The sequence below is a fragment of the Phyllobates terribilis genome, unplaced genomic scaffold (assembly GCF_046119375.1).
Source record: "Phyllobates terribilis strain yellow unplaced genomic scaffold, ASM4611937v1 Scaffold_13__5_contigs__length_258822181, whole genome shotgun sequence".
NCBI classification, from domain to species: domain Eukaryota; kingdom Metazoa; phylum Chordata; class Amphibia; order Anura; family Dendrobatidae; genus Phyllobates; species Phyllobates terribilis.
The window spans coordinates 83,387,399-83,404,080 of record NW_027362773.1 but is presented as its reverse complement, the minus strand read 5'-3'; the positions used below and the strand labels follow the sequence as shown (position 1 = coordinate 83,404,080).

Genomic DNA, 16,682 nt, shown 5'->3' with positions numbered 1-16,682 from the left:
TGATGCCTTGCAATTTTTTAACAGGAATCGGGGTATACTCACACTAAGCATTTGTTTAGCCTTTTTTTTCTGCTGCAAAGATCTGATCTCTTAGCAGGAAAGAAACTGCAGCATTTTTAATTTATTTTTTGCTGTGTTTTTCAGGACTCCAAAGTTCAGCTTTGCTTCCACCACAGAAGCATGAACACAGGTCACCAATGGCAGTGCATTTACTTACTTTCACACTTTGGTCTGCCATTGAGTTGCTCAGGCATTGTTCAATGTCACACCTTTGTCAGCCACAGTTAGGATTAGTACAGTTAATTAAATTAGTAATGTGTATAAAGTAAACATTGGCCGACCAAGGTGTGAGATTGAGCAATATGTGGTCAGTCAATGTATCATTGTACACATCACTAATTTAATTAAACTGTACTAATCCAAACTGCCATCTCAGGTGACAAAGGCAAAATGGTTTAAACTTGGGAAAATCACAATTAAATGTGTTTCGCATACTGCTGCAATTGCTTTTTTTCACTGAAAACACAGAAAAACCTGATGTCTATGTTCACACTAGGCATTTTGTCAGCGTTTTTTCACCACCCATTACTTTCAATGGGTAAAAAACATTGAAAAAAACGCTGAAAGAAGTGACATGCTCTATTGTGCAAAAAAACATGCAAAGCACAAAATACTGATGACACAATAATCAATGTGTGTGCATGAGATTTTTGAAGTCTCATAGACTTTGCTGGTACTGTAAAATGCATCTGAAAAATTGTATAAAAAAAATGTCATAAAAAAAACTCCTAGCGTGAACATACCCTTAGTCTGAGAAAAATTGATACATCATTAAGTGTCTGTTGTAGATTTTTTTTAATGCATACACAATCCTAAATTCCAAGTCTCTACTCTTGGTTATTGTGGGCAGAGTGGTGGCACGGTGCCCATAGATACATGTTTGCATCCATGTGAACAGGATTGAGTAGACCATCTCAACAGCTTCAGATCCTTGGCAAAGAACAGCACAGGGCTATAATAACCCAGTGCAGCCATCAGAACTCATCCATGACATCTGTCAGCTGGGGCCGCACTCTGCGGGACATGAACCCAATGGTATAGACTGGTGGAGCTCAGTGATAATATGGTATTATTAGGATCGACACAAGATCTTTTCAATATGATGTTAAAACTTGTATCGCGGTGATTAGATTAGTCGTAGATCAGTGGGGTCCAACTTTCGGCCACCCGTTTTTGCAAAGACTGCAGCGCTCGTGTGAACATTGCAGCCTCTTTCATCCATGCTTAATCTGCAGATTAATAGTAGTGCAATGATTACTGACCACCTTACTCCTATTAGTGCGACTACCAAAAGAAAAATAGCTTGTTAGGGGTGTGCAACTGTTCACGGAGCGGTTGCAGTCAGGTCACCATACTGTATACTGCAAAGAAGCGCCGCAGAGCCGTCAATCAAACTGCTGTAATGGTTCTTAGAGAGGGTTAATGTTGTGCTATTTTTCAATTTCTTAATAAAGAAAGCATAGCCCTCCCTGGTCGAAAAATTGCATTCCTGTACCTGATGCTTTAGGCAACTTACCAAAAGCAAACAGAATGAGAGAAGCTAATGCTTTCTGGCTGAGAAGCCTCAGCTCAGTGACTGGAAAGCCAATGTATATTCCATTTCTTTCACCGTGCGGATAATACAGGAGATTCAATGACAGATGGATTCATACTGACCTCTGCCGGAAGGAATGGGCTGAGTGAGTCTCCTGCCAAAGCTAACTTGTTATCATGCTGTGCAGCAAGGCAAGGGGAAGACGAAGAGGAAGCTGGATAAAGAGACATTGAGCCGCGACATTCCCTTACTGTATTAATAATTGATCGGGATGAAAGGTGGTTGTTAGTATTGTGCATGGTGTTGACACTTTCTGGCGGGAAGTGAAAGAGGAAATTCTGCACATACATCATGAAGGAAAAAATAAAGGAAATAAAGAATAACGTATTAGTGTGTTGACGTGAAGACAAAATTATGTCCTATGAAGAGAGCTGTACAAAACGTATCACTTATCCAAAGGACTATCCGGAGAATTGCAGATCAGTGGAGGTCCGGCCCCTACTGTTCCCAAGAATGTGGCTCGAAAATTCTATGAGTGTCACACCTCCATTGCCTATTTAGAGGACTGCTGGAGAAAGCTTGGGTACAGTGCTTGGCTTTTTCTGGCAATATTAAGCTTTTGGCACACAACGTCTTTTTCATGTAGAGTCCACCCAGAATTTACTTGAAAGAGAAACACAAAAGCTCTCCATAAAATGATGTCAAAATGACTTTCTGCGCTCATGTTCTGTCTTACGTCACTACTTTTTACCACTTTAGGCTTTGGAAGCTCGGGAGCGGTTTAAAGAAGTGACATACTCATTCTTATGGTGGCTTCAGATCGGAAGCCACCGGCTATCTTTACTTAGCGGTACAGAGTCAAAGACGCCGCAAGACCAAGGGCAAAACCCAAGTGAAAAGGCCTCGGTAAAGTGACCCTGTCGTTTCCCTAAAGCTGCTTCACTTGTAAAACCTCAGTGGCTGCTCTGGCGTGTAAAGCACACCATCTGCAAATCCCCTTAATGACAAAAAATGCAGACCCATTCTTAAGGTCAGAGATAGTCCCAGTGGTTGGACTCTTACTGATCCGCAAGTTAGGTTATAGGAATAAACTTTTAACAAAGAGCATCTTTGAATGACTATGCAAAACATTGCCAGTCACTCATTTCAGTAAGTAATATTAGTTTGCATAATATTAATACTCCATGAATACTGCTATTTCCCCTTGCAACAGTACAGATGTGTCCTTTGCCTCTCCCCTTTCCTTTCCCTTCCCTTTCCTTTTCATTCCCATCGCTTTCCTTTCTTTTCCTTTCCCTTTCTTTTCTATTCCCTTTCTCTTCCCTTCCCTTTCCCTTTCCTTCCCTTATCTTCCATTTCCTTTCCCTTTCCATTCCTTTCCCTTTCCATTCCTTTCCCTTATTTTTCCTTTCCTTTCCCTTCCTTTTCCCTCTCCTTACCCTCTCCCTTTTCCTTTCCTCACTTTCCCTTCCCTTTCCTATCCCTTTCCATTTCATTTCCTTTCCTCACTTTCCCTTCCCTTTTCTACTTCCATTCCCATCCTTATCCTTTCCCTCCCTTTCCCTTTCTTTTCCCTTTCTTTTTGCTTTCCCTTTCACTTCCCTTTCCTTTCCCTTTCCCTTCCCTTTTCTTTCTATTTCCATTTCCATCCCTTTTCTTTTCCCTTCCCTTTTCTTTCTATTTCCATTTCCATCCCTTTTCTTTTCCCTTCCCTTTTCTTTCTATTTCCATTTCCATCCCTTTTCTTTCTCTTCCTTTCCTTTTCTTTTCCCTTTCCCTCTCCCTTTCCCTCGGAGGTGGTAACCCCTGCGATACCATTGGTGGCCACATGCCCCCGAAGCTGGTAACCCATGGGATGCTACTGGTGGCCACTTTTATATCCTGTAAAGTTTATGAGAAACTATGAGAAAAGAATAAAAAGAATGAGTAAATCGATTAAAGCTATTATCTGTATTTGGAGAGAGCAGCAGAGTTGAAGAGGTTGAGCAGAAGAGGATGGTCATGTAGGGCACAGAGACTATTCTGGCGCACATTTAATCATGTTGCTCAGGGCAGCTGCACCGCTAAACACTGTCAAATCCTCTTCACCTATCAGTCAGTTGGGTGACATGAAGTTTGTGCTGTGATGACAGGTGTTTGCAGCTTTGAGTGATGTGAGTCATCAGTGTGATGCACAATGTCCAGCTGATGCTCCACGACCTTAGATGATAGATCAAAAACAACCTTTAGGCTGAGAACACGCGTCACCCCGATGCCGTTTGCTAATAAATAGGAGCATACCATTGCTTCTTTTCCATAAAAGCTTAGACCTAATTCCAAAGAGATATAGCCATCATGCAAGAATTGTTATTATGGCATTTGCACCCTAAAGGGACACTCCAGAGTTGTCAAGGTATAGGGGTATTGAATGACACAGGGTTCGAAGAGCGCTACACGTGATTCCTTACATCATGCACCACTCTCAAAGCATGGCATATACAGCTCTGATGCACGCCCATGTGTCCATGTATCCACAACAACAGACTAAAGATAAACCCTGCCTGACTATAAAGAGGAAGGATTTCTGCAAAGAGAGAGTTTAGGAAAATTGAAATTTAAAAAAATGAGCAAATTGATATGATGTTAATAGAATTTATATTAAATTTTATGAACTTTTTAGGTCCAAGAGAATTCTTGCAATTTGTGAATAGATTCGTAAAAATCACAAAAAAAGGTCCACTTCCATTTTACACATTGAAGAAGATCCAATCATAACATCAAGCATGATCGCATTGACTTTCCCATAGTGCCTCGCAGCTTTCACATCACATGGTGTAGCACAGCCAGTCTTGAGGGACTATCATAGCCTGTATAAAAGCACAGACAGGGAATGCAGCAGCCATTTTTCGGTGATTTTAGGATAGATATAGCACGTCACAGCTCAGCCATAGAGATAGGAAAAGAACATCCTAAAACATTGGACAAATACTCCAGACAGTAATGGGATGCCACATGTCATTGAGATCAATTAATTTGATTTGATTCGATTTCAGGTTCAATGTGATGTTTTTTAAGTTATGTACATATTTGGGTCTGATTTTCTGATCGATAAATCACTTGTATCCAACAAATGACTGATCTGCCAGTAAAAAGTTCGGAACGGTTTGGGTTCAGATGTAATATTTGAGATGAACACCTGAAAGGAGGATTGCTGAGGAGGGAGGATAGAGGTTTTCCCTTTGGCTGTCTTTGTGACTAATACCGGCACTGACTCTGAGATATTATTAGGGGCTCTGAATTTTGCGAATTTCTGTAGTAATCCTGCAGGAAGGAACATTCACTGATTCTCCACGACATCCACCTTGCCAATTTTTCTCTGTAATAGCCTATTATTGAGAATATGTAGCTGCTGCTGTTACTCGGCATCTTCCTTCTGGCGTCCCCTGTGAGATTCCCATATGCTGCTTGAGCATTTGTGAGGGTGGCAGACAATAGATAAGGGTCAAGAGATTGAAGACACAGACAGGACACATTTTGGGAAGTTCTTAGAAAGTGATGTAAAGTGTCTGCTACTTGTGTGGGTATGAGGTTGTGTTCACATTGCATTTCTCCCTATATTCACACCAGGATTGAAAATGTGATTTTTCCTTTAAAATTTATCCAAAAATCACAGGTGTGTTCAGATGTGTAAGATAATGCAGCTGATTTTGTCTCTTCTTTTTATGGTCCATCCAACAATTTACAAACTTGAGGCATTGGGAAAGCTCACGAGGGCAACACTCAAAGTATCCGTAGGGCACTGTAAACCCCACAAATGTCAAAAACATCAGCAAGCTCTTCTTTTGGGAAAACATAAAGTGCAGCTCTTTCCTATACAGAGGTGTAGTTCCATGCACTACACATTTTTAGACTGGAAGCCATTGGGAGAGGTACTATGTACCACTTTGTGCCTGTTCAGTGGCATACATTGAAGGCGCGCGTCGGGAGTAGTGATGAGAAAATCGATTTGCAACAACTCGAAATTGTTACGAAGTTTCCAAAAACTCAGAAATTGGCAGAATCCTAATACTTTGGGGATTTGATTGGTGCAAATTCATTTTGCTGGAATCTTTATAGAAAGTGGATAAGAAATAATTAATGTTATACTCAACCTGTCATAGACCTGCCCTTCACCGTCTTCTCCTCCCGGTCCTTCTGTTGCTTCAAGATCGGTCTTTGAATTCAGTCCAGATCTTCCGTGAGGTTTGATGCTTTACATACAGTACAGACCAAAAGTTTGGACACACCTTCTCATTTAAAGATTTTTCTGTATTTTCATGACTATGAAAATTGTACATTCACACTGAAGGCATCAAAACTATGAATTAACACATGTGGAATTATATACTTAACAAAAAAGTGTGAAACAACTGAAAATATGTCTTATATTCTAGGTTCTTCAAAATAGCCACCTTTTGCTTTGATGACTGCTTTGCACACTCTTGGCATTCTCTTGATGAGCTTCAAGAGGTAGTCACCAGAAATGGTTTTCACTTCACAGGTGTGCCCTGTCAGGTTTAATAAGTGGGATTTTTTGCCTTATAAATGGGGTTGGGACCATCAGTTGTGTTGTGCAGAAGTCTGGTGGATACACAGCTGATAGTCCTACTGAATAGACTGTTAGAATTTGTATTATGGCAAGAAAAAAGCAGCTAAGTAAAGAAAAACGAGTGGCCATCATTACTTTAAGAAATGAAGGTCAGTCAGTGCGAAAAATTGGGAAAACTTTGAAAGTGTCTCCAAGTGCAGTTGCAAAAACCATCAAGCGCTACAAAGAAACTGGCTCACATGAAGACCGCCCCAGGAAAGGAAGACCATGAGTCACCTCTGCTTCTGAGGATAAGTTTATCCGAGTCACCAGCCTCAGAAATCACAGGTCAACAGCAGCTCAGATTAGAGACCAGGTCAATGCCACACAGAGTTCTAGCAGCAGACACATCTCTTCAACAACTGTTAAGAGGAGACTTTGTGCAGCAGGCCTTCATGGTAAAATAGCTGCTAGGAAACCACTGCTAAGGACAGGCAACAAGCAGAAGAGACTTGTTTGGGCTAAAGAACACAAGGAATGTACAGTGGAAATCTGTGCTTTGGTCTGATGAGTGCTATTTCATCCGGTTTGCGTTTAGTTGGACCATCATTTATTTTTCAACAGGACAATGACCTAACACACCTCCAGGCTGTGTAAGGGCTATTTGACCAAGAAGGAGAGTGATGGGGTGCTACGCCAGATGACTTGGCCTCCACAGTCACCAGACCTGAACCCAATCGAGATGGTTTGGGGTGAGCTGGAATGCAGAGTGAAGGCAAAAGGGCCAACAAGTGCTAAGCATCTCTGGGAACTCCTTCAAGATTGTTGGAAGACCATTTCTGGTGACTACCTCTTGAAGCTCATCAAGAGAATGCCAAGAGTGTGCAAAGCAGTCATCAAAGCAAAAGGTGGCTACTTTGAAGAACCTAGAATATAAGACATATTTTCAGTTGTTTCACACTTTTTTGTTAAGTTTATAATTCCACATGTGTTAATTCATAGTTTTGATGCCTTCCGTGTGAATGTACAATTTTCATAGTCAAGAAAATACAGAAAAATCTTTTAATGAGAAGGTGTCTCCAAACTTTTGGTCTGTACTGTACATTTTGTAGCACATGACCACGTGAGGCCTCATTAGTACCAGAAGATCCGGACCCAAGACAAATTCGAAGACCAAGCTTCAGCGAGCAGAGCACCAGGTGAAGAATTGCATAATCAAAACCTTTGAGATGAAAGCCTAAGACAGGTGTGTGTAATAGTTATTATTTTTTAACTCTTTTCCTGCCATTCCATTTATTATGCATTTGGGGTCTCGAGAGACCTCAGAATATATTATTAGATTTTTCTGAGCCGATTGGATTCCAACCAAATTTTAATTTGATCAAATTGAGTCTGCTCGCCAATCTGAGCGAATCAGTCCTAAATGAATTTTGGGAAACTAATTAATCTCTAGTTGGGAGTATTTACCAACACATTACTCATTACAATTGCAAATAATAAGCTTAAAATGGGTCATGAATAGGGTTGAGTGAGTATGTTCTGTCCGAGTATGCTCGGGCCGAGCTCCGAGTATTTACAGCTGCTCGGTGATAATGTTAAATCGCTCCCGTGTGCATGATTTGCAACTGTTTGACAGTTTTATTACATGTGAGGAATGTGTAAGAAATAGACATTCCTCACATGTAATAAAGCTGTCAAACAGTTGCAAATCATGCACACGGGAGCGATTTAACCTTATCACCGAGCAGCTGTAAATACTCGGAGCTTGGCTCGAGCATACTCGGCGAAAGGGTTAATAGAACATACTCGCTCAACACTAGTCATGAACTCATCATGACTGTATTCTGAACTCCAGTGCAAAATCTCTATCAGGACCCCACTGCCATATGCCAAGTATAACGCTAGTGTCTTTTTATGCAGAAAATAATTCTTTGAGACTTGGCCCTTTAATAGGGACAAGCAGGTACTGCAGTGGCAGTCACAGACAGAAAAGGACCCCTGTGCAAGAACAGTATATGGGCCCTTTAAAGTCTATGACAGACGCTATGTGCTGCTTTGGAGGTGGATGTGGCCCTGTATATCCCTAGAGACAGGCCCTGAATAGGGAGGGGGAGGGGATGAGCACTGGTCTGTCCCCACTATAAACTAAAGACAACAAGAGAGACAAACAAAGGGGGAGAAACTTAGCTTGAGCAGACTCCAGCGAGACACCACTAAACGTCCTCAAAGCACACCAGAGAGGAAGTAAGCAGACTCCTATAGCTGCAAGCCTTCACAAGGGAACATGTGAATATCACTTGCGATCTCCTGCAGCAAACTGACAGTTTTTAACTCCCATGCAAGCGTGTGTCAATTAACAACTGGAGGGAGGTAGCCGCTGGGTCCTAAAGGCAGAAAGTTTAAGAAGGCATCTGCAATGCCAGTCGCAGCGACCTTCTACACACAGATCCAAAGCGACTGTCTGTTACACCTGACAGACCAGTGACAGAATGGACAAAAGCAGAGTGTTAATGGCCTCCTAGATAGTAAGGAGAATGGTGTTGATAGGATGTGCCATGGCTCAAGTGAGTTAACTGGGAACTGTACAATGTGCCGGTTGGGAGTGTGTATATCCCATCCTCTCATAAACTTCACTATAGACCACGTACTGTATCAGGAACCCGCAAAGCTGAATGTAGCACCATAGACATTGCAAATTGGCGACATTGCAAATTGACAACATTGCATTTAATCAAATCCCAATGAACCGCATGCTGTTCCGGTCTCGGAAAACTTTTTGTTTGTCCTCCCGGAGTTTCCTCGCTGTATGTGCTAAACTCAAGTTTCAACAAAGCAAATAGCCTCTTTCTTCCTTTTCTTTTTTTATTATTGTGTAAGGCGAGCCTTCTGAGCCCTCTACTGCCAGACTCGGCGCTTTGAAGCTAGCACACTAGGAGGAAGTAAAGGAACAAAGGGCCGTAGCGAAAGAGCGCTGTGAGTTGGTTGTCTGGAAACAGAAGGGAACTGACAAGGAGCGCCTCGTTTTCAGCAGGGGGCATTTGATCAGCAGTCAGTCTATTTGCCACAAGGCTTGGAATACAACCTGCTATTGTTAGAAGCAGCCTACACGAGCGTGCTCCATCAATCGCCATTGTGTATCGAGGATCCGATCATGAGTCAAAGTGCAATAAAAATAAGCGATTGGATGTTAATGTCAGAAAAGGATTATCTGTATAAGCAAAGTGGCAATGCCCTCAACGCCTCTCCTGCACAATGGTGGCTGCAATGTGCTCCATCCATAGAGAGCTGTGCCAGAAAATACAAGGTTTTCTTACCTTGCAGTAACTATGACTTGGGGAAATCTTTCTACTTTGCTTTCTGTTATTTTTTGATTTTATATGAAATAGTATTTCTTTAGCCTTGGAGAAGTAAATGGTCATCAGCAGTGTCCAAAATCCTGGCAAAGATGGCACTCATTTTCCCTCATTCTAACCATCCTTGGCGTGTACTTGCTACATCTAGTCCATATGTGTTCTCCATGCAGATGTGTTCACTTTTACATTTCTGAAAATTTCATTATAGGCTTTAGTCACCTTTGGGGGGCACTATTTTTTTTTAACTTAAAAACATGCAATTTGGTGCCCAAAAATAATTTTTGCAATTTAAAATTTTGCATTGTTTTTGGTTTTTACAGGCTCTTTGTTTTCCTTCACTTTCAACTTTGATGTGGTGTTTGATTTTAAATAAAAAAAAAGAATTACAAAATCTCACCCAGATTCTCTGTTAACTCATTCTGCAGCCAGGTATAGACAGTGGAGCACACAGGTTATAAAAAGGCAAAGGGTGCAAAGTTTTGTAATAAAATGCAATTGCAAAAATTTAATCTTAGACTCAAATATATATATGCATTTAAGTTAAACCAAAAATATTGCCTCCAAAAGGGGACAACCCTTAAAGAGTCCAATCCCAGCCATAGATTACATGCTTGAGATCAATCTTACCTTTCCATGAATTTTAGTAAGGACTACATGCTAGCAAAAAGTTCAAAAAGACACCACACACATCATAACCGCTGGGCGGCCATATATAAACACATATATCATAAACATCTAACAACAGAGTATCAACATTTTTTTTTTATTATTCAAAGCCACAGTTCACATCATAAGAGCTGGGCGGCCATATATAGAGAAACACATATATCATAAACATCTCCTGACAGAATATTAACATTTGTTTTTATTCGAAGCCACAGCTCACATCATAACTGCTGAGCGGCCATATATAGAGAAACACATATATCATAAACATCTCCAGACAGAGTATCACCATATTTTTTTATTTGAAGCCACAATGCACATCATAGCCGCTATGTGGCCATATATAGAGAAACACATATATCATAAACATCTCCAGACAGAGTATCAGCATATTTTTTTATTTGAAGCCACAATGCACATCATAACCGCTAAGTGGCCATATATAGAGAAACACATATATCATAAACATCTCCCAACAGAGTATCAACATTTTTTTTTTTATTATTCAAAGCCACAATTCACATCATAAGTGCTGGGCGGCCATATATAGAGAAACACATATATCATAAACATCTCCTGACAGAATACTAACATTTGTTTTTATTCGAAGCCACAGCACACATCATAACCGCTGGGCGGCCATATATAGAGAAACGCATATACCATAAACATCTCCAGACAGAGTATCACCATATTTTTTATTTGAAGCCACAATGCACATCATAGCTGCTAAGTGGCCATATATAGAGAAACACATATATCATAAACATCTCCAGACAGAGTATCAACATTTTTTTTTTTTTCATTCGAAGCTGATAATTTCCTACCACTTATCTCATGATATGTAGAGTCAAGGAGAAAGGTACATTTTATATAAGAGTCTTTCTTTCACTATGGCTAACAGATAATTTTTCTCTTATGTTTTTTAGGTCCTTTGAGATTACATTGTGCCTGGGATTCCGTCAGCCAAAGAAGAAGGCAGAAACAGGTGGGAAGTGTTCATTTAAATGCAGAGGTACAAAGCATGACTTTTTTGTTGAAATAATTGTCTCAGGCCCTTAGACAATTACCATCCATGCTAATTAGTAAAAGATTAATTCATCGAGCTTAGCAAGAGCTAAGAGAGACATCTGTTAGCTCAGAAGTTTTATCTTTTTTTTTTCTCTACCCCCCTCCCCCACACAAACTGTAAATATATTAAAAAAAAAAAGGTTAAATGTGTCCTAAAATAGAAACCTAAAAAATTGTATCAGGACATTTATAATTGAAGTTTCAAATTTCACTTCCGGAAAAAAAAAAAAAAGAAAAAGAAAAAAAAAAGAAAAGATATTTACTTATATGTAGAAAAGCTCCATCATAATATCAGCTAAACGTGGAAAACAAAAGACTAATTATTCTATAATTATCTCTCAGCCACGGATGGAAGAATATAAATTGTTTCAGCCTATAATATATATTATTATCCTCCTATCATACTGGGGAATTAAAAATATATATATATATTTTTTTTTGCAAGTCTGAAATGACTTGATAATAGCTTTAAAGTAAAGGGAATGAGATAATCATGGTGAAAATAGATAATTAAGAGGATTAACACTCGAGCTGCTGGAGAAATCCAGGTGTTGGTTTCTATCGTTTTAAGATATTATTTTTCCTATTGTTGCATGCAATTTATTTGTGTAACGTCTTTTGTTTGTTTGTTTTATGACTGATTATACCGTAAACATTCTATGCAATTATGAGCTTTAAAGGGGTTGTCTACCCCTTTTTTTTTAATTTTTAAAAGTGGTCAAACATAGTCACATAAATAATTAGTAATCATCTATAGATCTCCCAGAGCAGGAGACATGGGCACCGCTAGATTGGTTGGTCACCGCCAGTGATGGGCACCGCAGTCTCATGTCAGGAGACCAGTGGGGCTGGAGATATTATAATAATAATACATTATCTTTATATTATTATTAACCCCTTCACAACATCTGCCGTACATGTTGGAAGCAGGTGTATGGAGCGGGCTCACGCAGCGAGCCCGCCCCATATCCGGAAGATGATGGCTGTGTATTACAGCCAGGACCTGCCACTAACAGTCGCGGGTGGAACACTGCACCACCCGTGATTGGTAAACTGTTAAATGCCGTTGTCAATCTCTACAGCTGTTCTTAACATACTCCGGCATGCCATTCTCTCCACCCATCGGCGCGCCCCCGAAACATGATTGCAGGCCATCGATTGATTGTCATAACAGCCGGGGGGTCAGCTAAAGACCCCCCGTGTCTGCAATACGGAGCTCCTTTGAAACTCTGCCGGTGGCCGAGCTATAAAGGAGACCGTGATTTCTGCTATTCCTCTGTGGCATTACTGTATATGGAACAAGCGGACGATCGCATCTTCAAGTCCCCTAAGGGGACTAACAATAACAGTGAAAAGTAAAAAAAAGTTAAAAAATATGAAACAAATTTAAAAAAAACTAAAAGTTCAAATCACTCCCCTTCTCCCCGATTGAAAATATATATATAAAAAATACACATATTTGGTATCGCCGCATTAAGAAGAGTCCAATCTATCAAAGTATAAAAAACAATTAACTCGATTGGTAAACTAAAAAGTTTCTAAAACGCCAAAAATAAGTAATTTTGGTCGCCGCAATGCCACACAAAAGGCTGTAACAAGCGATCAAAAAGTCACATCTATCCGAAAATGGTATTGATAAAAACATCGTCTCGCCCCACAAAAAAATAAGCCATCACACAGCTACATTGGATGAAAAATAAAAAAGTTACGGGTCTTGGAAAATGGTGACACAATCCAAAAATTTTTTTTTTTGTGCAAATTTCTAATTTTTTTTTACCACTAAAATAATTTAAAAAATGGACTTCTTTGGTATCATTGTAATCATAATGATGAAGAGAATCCTATTGCAAGGTTATTTTTACCACAAAATGTACAAAACAAACAATTCTCAAAAAACAATGTCAGAATTGCATTTTTTTTTTACAATTTCACCACATTTGGATTTTTTTTCCCATTTTCAGTACAATATTTGGTAAAATAAATGGTGTCATTCAAAAATACAACTTGTCCTGCATAAAACAAGCTCTCATATATCTATGTGGAAAGAAAAATAAAAGAGTTACGGCTCTGGGTAGAAAGGGAGGAAAAAAACGGAAATGAAAAAATGGAAATTAGCCGCAGCGTGAAGGGGTTATTAATAATAATAATAAAAATAATAATAATAATAATAATTTTATTATTTATACCATAATGGGCAATTAAAAAAAAAAAAAACTCCTTTTAATACTACATCCAGAAAACCTCATTTTATAACTATTATTACATGTATGGACAATGGGCTGAGACCCCCTCTCTAGAGCAGAGACAATGCAAAGTCCAACCCTTGTATTACACACTTATCCCCCTGATGTCCCCCAGTGATAACAGCCAATCATGGGGTTAAAGAAGCCAGATGGTGTCTGGTGGCTCTGATGCAAGAAAATGTCACCAAGGTATGAAATCCCCTCCAAGGCACCTTAAGATTAATCAATCGCAACTGCCGTAGTGCATCAGATAAGGATTGGTTTCTCCTGGACCTCACGGTCTCTGCTATGGTTGGAAAATATATTGCATGAGTTTTTGGTCTTGTTTGGTAAAGTTGGTTCCTTGGACGGCTAGGCTGACCCTGTTGAGTTGACCGCATTACTATTTTATCTTGTTCCATCATACATAGATGACAATGGAGTTCACCGAGCTTTATTGGTGAAGTATAGATTCATAACCTGGATCAATATTCTCCCAATAGAGATGATATATAATACGCACATCTGTGTCCTTCTTTGCCTTTCCTCTTGGGCTGACACATCCTCATTACTAGCTTTAGATGAAAACAAAAAAAAAACAGTAAATAAATTCTATGATTTTGGAATACTCTGTTGGGATATAGTTATCCTATATGTCTCTATTTGTGGCCACCTAGTGGTTGTGATGGGGATTGCAGCCTCTTGTGGGTTTTGCCATCTGTTGAATCATGTATTGAATTTGTATCATGGAAAATTGGGGAATTTGGAAAATTTATATAAAGCTAAAAGTGCACAAATTGGTAATACATAATGTGAATGCATATTTTCCCTATAGAAGTCATTGATGTCATATATATGGAAAAGTAATAGAGTATTCACGGGGAAGACACTGATCCATAATATGGTTGGTCATAAAAACATCTGTTTTAAATCTATCATCTATCTATCTATTATCCATCTATCTATCTATTATCTATCTATCTATCTATCTATCTATCCCTCTATCTATCTATCTATCTATCTATCTATTATCCATCTATCTATCTATTATCTATCTATCTATCTATTATCTATCTATCATCTATCTATCTATTATCTATCTATCTATCTATTATCTATCTATCATCTATCTATCTATTATCTATCTATCTATCTATTATCTATCTTTTATCTATCTATCTATCTATCCCTCTATCTATCTATCTATCTATCTATTATCTATCTATTATCCATCTATCTATCTATTATCTATCTATCTATCTATTATCTATCTATCTATCTATCTATTATCTATTATCTATCTATCTATTATCTATTATCTATCTATCTATCTATCTATTATCTATCTATCTATCTATCATCTATCTATCTATCTATCTATTATCTATCTATCTATCTATCTATCTATTATCTATCTATCATCTATCTATCTATCTATTATCTATCTATCTATCTATCTATCCATCTGTCTATCTATCATCTATCTATTATCTATCTATCTATCTATCTATCATCTATCTATCTATTATCCATCTATCATCTATCTATCATCTATCTATAATCTATCTATTATCTATCTATTATCTATCATCTATCTATCATCTATCTATTATCTATCTATCATCTATCTATCTATCTATCTATTATCTATCTATTATCTATTATCTATCTATTATCTATCATCTATCTATCATCTATCTATTATCTATCTATTATCTATCTATCTATTATCTATCTATTTATTATCTATCTATTATCTATCTATCTATTATCTATCTATCTATCTACCATCTATCTATCTATCTATCTATTATCTATCTATTATCTATCTATCATCTATCTATTATCTATCATCTATTATCTATCTATTATCTATCTATCTATCTAACTATTTATCTATTATCTATCTATTATCTATCTATCTATTATCTATCTATCTATTTATCTTTTATCTATCATCTATCTATCTATTATCTGTATATTATCAATCTATCTATTATCTATCTATCTATCTATCTATTATCTATCTATCATCTATTATCTATCTATCTATTATCTATCTATCTATCATCTATTTATTATCTATCTATCATTTATCTATCTACTATCTATCATTTATCTATCTATTATCTATCTATTATCTATCTATCTAATATCTATTATCTATCTATTTATTTATCTATGTATCCATATATCTATCTATGTTCTATACATAGAAATATATAGCATCACCTTTAAGAAATGAGGGTGCAGAGCCTCCCTGGTACATACAGTACTGAACCATCCAGCTATAAAACAAAAACTGGAGGCCGCCCATCAAAAGAGTTTACAAAAGTTGATTTTTTTATGCAATATGTGAACCTTTTTCAAGCAGAAAAAATGGAAAGTGTCAGAGTAATAGAGGATCAGACTACATAAAGGATTTGTTTGCAGTCTGTTACCATGGTCACATTCAAGTCTGCATGGGAGCTGGATGCACAAAACGGTAAATGCATGTCAGCACTGAAAAACAGTTTTTACTAAGTCTAGAGTACATCCCTGCAACTAGAAAGTGATGAACTAGCTTGATATCTTCCGGTTTCTTTGCCTCTTATTCCCAGTTTGCTGTGATGTAGGACGCAATCTGCAGCGACAGACCGGCTCTGACACAAGCAGTTAAAGAATATTTTACAATTTTGCAAACAATCCTCTGGTAATTACCATCTGAGGCGGATTAAAATCAGCTTTCCTGCTAATAAACATAAAGCGCCTTCTTATTTCCGTCATGATCAGCTTGTAGAACCTGAGATAATTACCGCGACGGAAGACGCTTCCCTGATGTCTGTGCGTCTGTGTATCGGGGGGTGGTAGGGCTGTGTTATGGGGGGACGCATTTGAGAACGGTTCGCAGTCCAGTAAGCACACAACTACACAATGCACCTTTGTTGGTGTTAAGATTCCTTTTGATGTTCAGAAGACAACTCTCTCGAATAAGATTTTTTCCCCAGGCGGTACAATCTTGCAGATTTAACTGCTTTACAATCCTTCAGAATTTATCAGATGCTCTATTCTCATCCAGAACATTTCATTTTATAAGCACTAAAAAAAAAAGACAGAAATAACATCTCTAGTGACATAAACATTAAGTAAACTGATAAGGCTCGGTGCACATCACGCAAGGTTGGAGGTTTATATTGGGAGAATTGTGACGACATACACAGATGTGTCCTTACTTTTTCTCTTGGCTCAAC

The 16,682-nt window shown here is 38.3% G+C and overlaps 1 protein-coding gene across 2 annotated transcripts in view; it reads left to right on the top strand.

Annotated features, from left to right (window-relative positions):
* LRRC4C (leucine rich repeat containing 4C) overlaps nt 1-16,682 on the top strand; it is a 1,191,085-nt gene that overhangs the window by 277,331 nt on the left and 897,072 nt on the right. The window contains exon 2 of one of the 2 annotated variants that reach the window (XM_073658146.1): nt 11,089-11,147. The gene's annotated coding sequence lies outside the window, so the exon portion shown is untranslated. Of the gene's footprint in view, nt 1-11,088; nt 11,175-16,682 lie in introns of both variants that reach the window. The other variant, XM_073658147.1, reaches the window with a different exon arrangement.